Source organism: Lynx canadensis, chromosome A3 (assembly GCF_007474595.2).
Source record: "Lynx canadensis isolate LIC74 chromosome A3, mLynCan4.pri.v2, whole genome shotgun sequence".
Taxonomy (NCBI): domain Eukaryota; kingdom Metazoa; phylum Chordata; class Mammalia; order Carnivora; family Felidae; genus Lynx; species Lynx canadensis.
This window is the reverse complement of record NC_044305.1, coordinates 15505905-15514977: the sequence shown is the minus strand read 5'-3', so window position 1 is coordinate 15514977 and position 9073 is coordinate 15505905. Positions and strand designations below refer to the sequence as shown.

General features: G+C 45.0%; 1 long non-coding RNA gene across 3 annotated transcripts in view; it reads right to left on the bottom strand.

Moving 5' to 3' along the window:
* Positions 1-352: 352 nt before the first annotated feature.
* LOC115510057 overlaps positions 353-9073 on the bottom strand; it is a 35903-nt gene continuing 27182 nt past the window's right edge. Inside the window, exons 4-7 of one of the 3 annotated variants that reach the window (XR_003967591.1) lie at positions 8885-8961; positions 7050-7842; positions 3038-3110; positions 353-1374 (exon numbers count right to left, since the gene is read on the bottom strand). This is a non-coding gene — a long non-coding RNA (uncharacterized LOC115510057). Of the gene's footprint in view, positions 1375-3037; positions 3111-7049; positions 8962-9073 lie in introns of all 3 variants that reach the window. The other 2 variants (XR_003967590.1, XR_003967593.1) reach the window with 2 other exon arrangements.

The window sequence follows — 9073 nt, the reverse complement described above, 5'->3', positions numbered from 1 at the left end:
CATGATATACTCACTGAAAAAAAAATGTAAAACAGCTATGTCCCGTTTTAATTTTAAAAATGCATCTATACCATTTTTATGAAGTTCCAAAGGAGGAAAGACCAGAGCGGTGATCAAGATCAAGGGAAGGGGTTGTCAATTGGGAAGCCTGCTAGGGTACAGGAAATATGCTAGATCTTGATCTGGGTTGGCTGACGCTGGTGGATGCATACCTAAATATTAATCCAGCTGTATAATTAAAACGTTAATATAAGCGCTTTACATAAGTTAGGTTTCTCTAAAAAAGAAAAAAAAATACATAAATGTATAGAAAAAGCCCTAAAGAAAAAGAACAGAAGAATGTTAGCAGTGATTGTGGCTAAGCATAATTTTCACTTTATTCTTTACAGTGTTCTGTACAGTTGACTGTGAACTGCACGGGTGCACTTAGATGCAGATTTTTCCCCGTATATACAGTCTCATACTGTACATTTCCTCTTTTTTTATGATTTTCTTAATAACACTTTTTCTCCAGCTCACTTTATTGTAAGAATCCAGTATATAATACAGACGACATGCAAAATAACTGTTAATTAACCATTTATGTTATCAATAAGGCTTCCAGTCAACAGTAGGCTATTAGCAGTTAAGTTTTGGGGGAGTCAAAAGTTATATGTGATTTACAACTGCGTGGGCATCAGCAATGTACAAGAGTCAACTGGTACTTTCCTTCCTTCCTTTTTTTTTTTTTTTTTTTTTACAATGCCTGTATTACCTTTATAATTAGAAAAAAAAATAGTGTCAAGTTCATCATCAGAGGGGAGGAGGGAAGGAGAGCATGCACTTGAGAGCCAGGTATGGTCCGGACCTGGCACTCGGGGGGTGGTTCCAGTGCTGGAACGGGAGTCTGGTCTTGCAGGCAGGACGCCCCCGTTCCAAGGATGGAGAGAATGGAGGAGAGAAGCCCTGCTTGATAGGTAAGGCTGAGAGAGGGGCCCTGAAGAGCCTGGGATGGACCCAATTCCTGCAACTTTAAATGCCTGCTCGGTGGGTGCTGTGCAGAACCCCCCCCCCCCCCCCGCAGTCACAGCCAAGGCTCCTGGACTCCTCATTCTGCTGCCAGTCAGATGCCTTGTTGCTCACTGGTGATGACATCAGGCCTCCCGGGAGCACACTGGCTGTCAGTCAGCCCCTTCAGGCAGCAGTAAGCCAACTCTGCCTCCTCTCTCTTTTAAAGGGACAGCTTCTGCCCGGATGAGGAGCCAGGCTGGGGCCCTCTTGACTCCCTCTTTCCATTTAGAGTCCGATTCCAGCGCAGTGGAGAAATGAGAGGGGGTGCGAGGCAGGTTTTCGTGGCTGCTTCCTGAGCCTCAGCTCACCCCTGACAATGAAACCCTGCCAACCAAGAAGTGGATCAAAATAAAGAATTTAGGTACAAAGAAGCTTTGGTATATGAGATTACCTGTAAGTATTAAATATGCCTAAATATAGAATAAGAAAAAAATAACTGTGAGAATTAGCAGCTCTTCCTTCCTTACTAAGAAATACCAATTTAGATTGGGTCCATCACATGTACCTAGTAAAAAAAAAAAAAAAAAAATCCCACATTTCCTAGCCTGTTACTGCCAGGGGTGGCATGTAACACAGTTACGGCCAATGAGATATAGACTAAGAATTTGTGGAAAGCTTTCTTGATAGAGTCATTTTCTCCTTCTTTTAGTGAAATAGAGACATGGTGGCTGGAGCTGCAGCAGCTGTTTTGTAATTATGAGGAAAACCCCAAGAGACTTGCAGAGACCCCAATCCTGACATTCTTGAGGCCCTGAACCTGAGGCAGTGACTGTCTAACTCTTCACTACTTGTTTATTTAAGCTACTGTTTTCTGTAACTCATGACTAAAAGCAACCTCTAACTGTTTCACTCAACAATGTAAACATAATAACTAATGCAAAATGGGAAGTTTGGGGAGAAGGGATGGGGAAAAGCATAACAGTGCCAATGTTTCGGGGCACCTGGGTGGCTCAGTTGGTTGGGCGTCCAGCTTTGGCTCAGGTCATGATCTCTTGATTTGTGAGTCCAAGCCCCGCATTGGGCTCTTTGCTGACAGCTCAGAGCCTGGAGCCTGCTTCGGATTCTGTGTCTCCCTCTCTCTCTGCCCCTCCCCCACTCTCACTCTGTCTCTCTCTTTCTCTCAAAAATAAATAAACATTAAAAACTTTTTAAAAACTGCCAATGTTTCACTGCAGGTAGTTGCTATCTGAAATTGAAATATTTAGTTAAAAATGATGATGGCTGCAACCTCTTGATGTTTTCCGGAGGGATCTTTGATGAGCTAATATTGTTTTTTGGTGGAAAAAGAGCTATCTAAAGTTCAGATATTCTTTCATCTACAAAAATTCTATGAAATCCCAGTCAAATATATGAAAGATCTCTCAAAATTAGAGTTTTATAATATGAAACAATTTTGATAAAACTATTTCTGATTATCTGTGTACAGGCATTGAAAGATGTTGGGCATGACATTCATCTCATTTGAATTATGCAAATCTCAGGTGTTTTTGGTTTTGTTTTTCGACTTTTAAATTTGAAATAATTGTAGATTTACAGAAGAGTTGCAAAGATAGAGCAAAAAGTACCATCTCACTTATTCTTCACCTAACTTGCTCTAATGTTAACATCCTTACATAAGCACAGTACATTTATCAAAATGAAATTAACTGGGTGATATGCATAATATGATTAACTACACTGCAGACTTCATTCGGATTGTCCAATTTTTCCACTGATGTCCTTTTTTCTGTCCCAGTTTCCAAACCAGGATACCATCTTGCATTCAGATGTCACATCTCCTCTGGCCTATGACAGGTTCTCACTCTTTCCTTGTCTTTCATAGTCTTGACATTTTCAAAGAGTAGCGGTCACTTCATTTTGTAGAATATCTTCCATTTTCGCTAGTCTCCCACTTCCTCATGATTAGACTGAGATTATAGGTTTGGGGGGAGTGATGTGCTCTTCCTATCACATCATAGCAGGGGCACATAATATCAACATGACTTACCCTTCGTGCTGTTGACCTTGATCACTTGACTTTCTCACTTCCTTCTTTGTACTTTTCCATATTGCTTTAACTCCTATAATAAGTATGTGAAGTCAGCGAATCTGGAAGTGCTTCATAAACCGAAGAATCCAAAAATGTGAGGGTTAAATTTTTTATTTGAAAGAGAGAATTGATGTCCAAGCCTTGATTGGGAGAGGGAGATGGAGATAAGTATAGCTACACCATCAATGTTTAATTGGTCTGGAGGCTAGCCAGGGCGGCGGGGAAAGATAGAGATGACTTTGGGATTTATGTAACTGCTGGCAGAGCAAAGAATTAGGGCCTTGTCCGGATAGTTTTCATAGAATACATTTCCCTTTCCCCTGTACCCCTGGGTAAGAGTAGAGGCCACCCCACCAGCCTAGTCAGAAACGACCTAACAAAGGAGGATTGGTTCTGTTGGGAAAGCGAGTGGATGTGGGAACGAACACTAACCAAGCACCGTCTCTGCTTACACCTCACTCGTGTAACATTCACAATGCTGCCAACTAAGCGTGATGATCATCTCCACATCCCACGTGGGCAAATTCAGATTCAGAGAAGTGAAGGGACTTGCCCGAAGCCACACTGCCGGCTAACCATCAGCTATCTCTCAGGCAAAGTACGGGGTGGCACGGGAAAGCCACCGTGTGAAATTAGATCTCTGTGACACCAAACCTATGCTCTCTCTCTTCCACTTCACGCTATCTGCTGCTTGGGAAGAACCGTGGTCAAGTATGGGAATTCTAATCATGGGGGAAGCTGTGGCGACTACCCACTCTCCATAAGGTTTTTCATCGTCATAAGCTCTGTGTCTCCTCACTGATCAGAGAGTCACCTGGCACGAATTCCGGGTTCAGGATCCCACCACCCTTTGGATGCCTTGGACAACTACCCTCTGCAATTGAATAGTAACAAAGGCCCAGGGTAGCTGGGAAAGCCTTTCCCTAGGATGTGTCCAGCCAGGATGCAAAGAGAAACAAAGGGGGGGGGGGAGGGAAAGGAGGGAGGGAGAGAGAGAGAGAGAGAGAGAGAGAGAGAGAGAGAATTGCATGGTTTTGGATTCTAGACTCTTCTTCCCGTCAGCCCTAAGGCCCGCCTTAGTTTTGTTCTTCCTAAGGATAGATTGAGCCAGTGAAGAATCCTTTTTTCTTGAAGCTGATTCAAGTTTAGTTTTTTCAACTTGAAACCAAGGTGTCCTGATGAGCACATTCACCTTAATCTAGTTTCTACTCATTCTTATCATCACTGTGCCTGTGGCTTTTGCCTATCTGGGCCCCCAGATCTGTTTCACGAGGGGCTATGAATACAGGCTCTGGAGTCAGAAAGACTGGGGGTCAAATCCCAATGCTTGCACCAATAAGCTATGTGGCCTTAGGCAAGGACTTTACCTCTAGAGCTTGTTCAATCTGATCAAATGGGGTGATGATATTCCTGCAAGGGGTATTATAAGACTTACACAAGAATAATTCATGCAAAGTGCTTAGCACAACACAAATTTAACTTAGTACTCAATAAACGACAGCTATGATTATTAGCATTATTCAATTCTCCTTGCCAACTGGTCACAACTTATTGATTACCCAATTCCACGAGACACCTGCTGACCTAAGCCATTTTTTTCTCACCACATAATTCATACACCACTGGTAGCCTATGGATAAGTCCCCCCAGGGGTAGGAATCTACCTCAGCCCCTCAAGTGACAACTTAGGGCTGGCATTCCAACAAACGTTTGGAATTGTATGGCCGACCTGTGCCTGGTGGTATGCAGTAAATATTTAACAACTAGCACTTCAAAATGAACAATAGCAAAAGTGTTTTTGCCAGCTTCCATGGTGTAAGTACTCCCACCATGTCTGATTCCAAGCTATCAACGCAATGTCACTCAGCACAGAGTTGGGAAGAAAGTGTGCAGTTGACCCTCATGAGCTAGAGCTGGCCGGTACAAGTACAAGTGACTTATTGAGGGATCTCTCGGGTGAAGCCTTTGAGGGGGTGAGGGAAGGAGAATACGACGGGAGAAAGGTAGGCAAAAAAAATATGGGTGCAGCTCTAGTCTAGCCACTGCCTAATTCCAAAGAGAGTTGTCCCAGCCTGAGGCAAGGCGGTGGGGGACTGTACATCCAGTTAGTTGGTCATTGGGTACACAGGGGCACAGGTCTTCAGGGGCACAGATGCCCAGGGATTTCCTGTCAAGGCAGTTCCACTGGCTGAGGTGAATTGTCAGAAGGGAGTGGCCGTGAGCTGTGAGCAACCAACTCTCACAGCAGCTGGGGGATGAGTACACCGGCCTAGTGAAGGGCATCTGGGTGGGGCCCCAGTGTCATTTACTAGGTAGTGATAACAATGCTGATGAGAATTTTTATGGGGAAGAAAATGGTGGTGGCGGTGGTGGTAATTGGGGAGCATGGTGACGGCGGAGCTTCTGAGGGTGACAATGAGTATAGCAAAGGTGCTGGTTATTAGAGGGACCAAGGATACCAATATCCTTACTTCTTCAAAGTTGGTCTCTTTCTTTTCTGCTTTGTATTTCTACAGTAGCCCTGGGGAACAAAACTACTCAGAATTTGATCTCGTTGAGACTAGTGAATGAAAACATGACTGAGAAAGTCGCAATGCATTCATTTCACCAGCGATGTCCTGCTGGGTGTGTGTTTTGTTTTAACAATGCACACATTCTCCAGGGCTGTGATTTTGTTCTGTTTGCCACTCTACGTCATGGTTCACTGGGAAACGCAGGGGCGTGGTGACTTTAGCCTTCTTAACCCATCAAACCTATCAGTAGTGTTTAACACGCCAACATTATGCCAGGAAGTCCTGGAGATTGCTAGAATGAATCTATCCTGCGCTCAACGTGGGATTGTTGTTTTCAGCGAAAGAGCCTCGCTTGTGAGGACGAGGGCAGAGTGACTGAAGTGAGTAAGCAGGTCAGCGTGCTGGTGGGGAGTGTCGGGGGAAGAGTCTGCAGAGTGGATGTCCTTTTATCTACCTCGGGGCGTCTGCCTAGATTTCTCCTCCTTCCCCTCCCTCCCCGGAGGGAGGCAGTGAGGCAGCAGGGGTGCTCACTTTCCACTTCAAGCACCTATCACGTTATATTTTCAACCAAATAGCTTCCTACATAAGAGGTATTCTGGGACAAATGTAGAGTTCATTCACTCCTTCCATAAATATGTACTTAGCATCAGCTGCAAGCATGCACTTGGCTAGGTGCTGGGGATAGAACATTTGGAGGGGGTGGGGGACAAAATCGTATGTTCTAGTAGATCTGAATATGACTCATCCTCATTACACACAGAGGAGGAAATTGAGGCTTAAGAGGTTAATGGGTTTGGCCAAAGAGCAGAGCTAAGATTTTAACTAAAGTCAGCCAGCTCCCCAAACCCATCCCCTTGACCAATTCTATACTACCTGCCTTGGACATTTTTTTGTTTTGTGTTGCCGCCCAACATCCTCTTGCATTATTCTGGTACTTGAACCCTGTGGTAGCTTCAGGAAAACGACTTTTCTTTTTCTTTTCTAGATTTTTAGAAAATTTATTTATTTAAGCAATCTCTACACCTGATGTGGGGCTGGAACTCACGACCTCAAGGTCAAGAGCTGCACACTCCACCGAATGAGCCAGGCAGGAGCCCCAGGAAAACCACCTTTTCCAGCACCATCTAGAAAGATGGTCAGGTAAGGCATCCTGCCCTCTTTAATTGTGGCGTGGGCCCATGATCGAAGCTACGTCATCCCAATGCTGGAATTCTGCTATCCAGACCACCTGGAACTATGGTTCCCTTTGTTCAAGTTGGTTTCTCAGCTTCGCCTGAAATTCTGAGATCCATCCCATATTCTTCCCCCAAACTATTTTTTTCCTCCAGCTACGCAGAGTCCGCTTCTTTGCATACAACCAAATGCTCAGACTGACACACGGCCACTTCGGTCTCTGAGCCTCAGTTTGGACTTCAAGCAAGTTTTGTCACCTGCTAACTAGGAGGTGTAATACTCACCTTGCAGAAGGCGGGAGGGAAGACCTTGTTTCCTTGAGCCAGACCTTGCCAGCATCCCTGTTTCCTAGCACCTTCTTCAGACTCTAACCTCCCGGGAAAAGCTTCTCCATTCTTCGCTGGGGCTGCCAGACACGCAGAAGCTGCACACTCAGCAAAAGCGGTGAAGGAGTCTGAGCTATATTTGAGCTTCCCTGAGAACACACGGACGCAGCCTCCTGTGCTCTGGCTGGCCAAGGAGAGTGTAATTAACAGACTCTTCTTCAGAGCATGGATTGAACAGGTGATGGCTCAGCAAGTTCAGAATCACAGCCATGGCCAATTTCTCTTCCCCCTGGTCTATTTCTGAGTCACCACAGGTGCTTATTAAGGCCACATGTCAGGCCTACAGGGCAGAGGAGAGACTTTTCTCAGAGAACCTGTCAGTTAGGATGGTATGAAGTTGACAGAACAGAAATCTGACCAAATAAAGCTTTAGTTTTCTCATGTGACAAGAAGTCTAGGCAATCCAGGCTGGTACAGAGGACCGATGACAAAGAAGTTTCTTCGGTCTTCCGGCTCTGCTATCCTTAGCAGGTGGCACTCACCCTCATAGTCACAAGATGGCTGCTCCACTTCCAGAAACCTCACCTACGTTCCAGGCGAGGATGAAAACAAAGGCAATTTGTGCCTTGGGCTTGCTGACTTCTCCCACCTTTTAGTATGAAGAAGATAGATTCCCAAGAATCCCCACCCAAACGTCCACTTACATCTCATTGGTCAGAGCTGGGTCAGGGGACCACCTGTAAGGGTGCACCTGCAAGGGAATGCGGGCAGGTATTTTTAAGTGGGTACATTTTATTCGAACAAAATTAGGATTCTGTTACTAAGTAAAAAGGAGAGGCCAGACATTGGTTCAGCACCTCGTAGTGTCTGTTAGAGGTGAGAGGAGGGATACATGGTTGTGAGGGAAGTCTCTGAGGGGCTGAATCAGAGGTTCTCAGAAACACAAGAGATGGACCAGGTTCCAGACCCCTCAAGTGGGAAGCTAGAGAGACCCATCATCCTCACTATGATGTACGGAGAAAAGCAGGTGCCTCATAAGCATGTTCTGTGAAGACAGTGTCGACCTCCAAAACGTGGAAAGGTAGAGGGGCTTATCAAAACGAGTCAAACAGTCCTGGTTTTAAATCACAGCTCTGCCTGATACTCTGTGACCTTGGGAAAGTCACTTAACCTCTCTGGGCCTCTCAGTTTTCTCAACTATAAAATGGGGATGATACCTTGCACAGTTTTTATGGGGCTCAGATGAGACCATATGTATAAATTGTGCATTGCAGGCATTTGACACATGGGAGTTATTATTGATCTAATTCCTTCATTTTCTGAATGGGGAAAACAAAACCCAAAGAGAGGAGGCAAGATGACCTAAGTCACACCGCCAGATAGAGGTGGAGCTGAGACCAGGGCCCAACTTTCGGACTTCCGACCTGAGGTGTGTTCCATTTCACCGCCGCCTCTACCTGTTAAAAAATTACTAACTTTCGCCAAAGTGTGGAATCAGGCCTGCACCGCGGAATAAAGTAACTGGTTCAGAATTACAGATTTTTAAAAAAAACTGAACAAAGTACTTTCAGATGCTTCCGATACCAACAGTTAAGCAGAAAAGGAACAGACCTCCTGCTATACCGCTTCTGGCGAGTTCTCGTATCCATTATGTTTATTGTGATCAGTATTTACTGAACACACTGACCACAGGTAACATGGAGCTGAAGTTCCTCCCCAATGGCCAGAGCTAACGTTCAATGAGCACTGCGTTAGCTTCCTACCGCTGCTGTAGCAAATGAACATAAACTCACATGAAGTCACTGATGTCTCTGTTCCTTTAGCTCATGCTCCACGGAGTTTTGACAGAGATTTCCTTGAACACCAGGAACTAAAAACAAAACAAACAAGGGGTGCCTTGGGTGGCTCAGTCAGTTAAGTGTCCGACTCTTGATTTCGGCTCAGGTCATGATCTCACAGTTAATGGGTTCGAGCCCTGTGTT